The sequence below is a fragment of the Branchiostoma belcheri genome, unplaced genomic scaffold (assembly GCF_001625305.1).
Source record: "Branchiostoma belcheri isolate BF01 breed outbred unplaced genomic scaffold, Haploidv18h27 scaffold258, whole genome shotgun sequence".
Taxonomy (NCBI): Eukaryota; Metazoa; Chordata; class Leptocardii; order Amphioxiformes; family Branchiostomatidae; genus Branchiostoma; species Branchiostoma belcheri.
Genome location: NW_017803863.1, coordinates 239882 through 240673, shown reverse-complemented (window position 1 = coordinate 240673; position 792 = coordinate 239882).

The following is a 792-nucleotide window of genomic DNA, read 5'->3' as shown; positions in this document are numbered from 1 at the left end:
TAACCGTGCTATGTCTCGCTGGTCAAAAAAGTGTAATTTTTGGACTAAATGGACAATTTGGAAGTTGGAATACCCTGTCAATGTGTGTTTGCAATAGTTGAACACTCAAGTAGGTGATTGTTGACAGCTCAGTTCTTAGATGTTTCCAATATATCCCAATGTGGGCTGGGATTAGTGGGCTGTCCCACATAGGTGTTAAAACACTGAAACAGATAAAGACACAAAGATAGTTTAGCTTTCAATTGAATTGGATTAACCTTTTATTTTAGGTACATTGACCTATAGCAACATAATGCGTATATTATCCTGCATAGACTTTGATTAAACAAACCTTTAAATATTTGTTAAAGTTCTTTTATAGTGTACAAAAATAGGTATAAACTATTCAGACATTGTCAAGACATGCCATTTATCGACACAACTTTTTCCTCTGTATTATTCTGTATTTGTATACGGTACCGGTATTAGGGTGTTAAACCACCCTTCATCGTAATACATCAATAATAACCTAATTCAGTATGGGATATTCTCCCTATTATTTGAGATTTTATAATAGGTATATAAGTATATCTGGCTACCACATTTGAGGTTTTATAATAGGTATATAGATATTTCTTGGCTACCACAAAAACAACTGAGGACAAATCAACACTTCAACTGTAAGGAATACCATACAGGAACATAGTTCACAAGCATAGCGTGGGGTTGCCTGTACAAAATAGTTGTCATGCTAGAGTAACCAAGGCGTAGCCTGTAATCCATCCGTGAACGCTTTGTCTCCGCTCCGCTCCT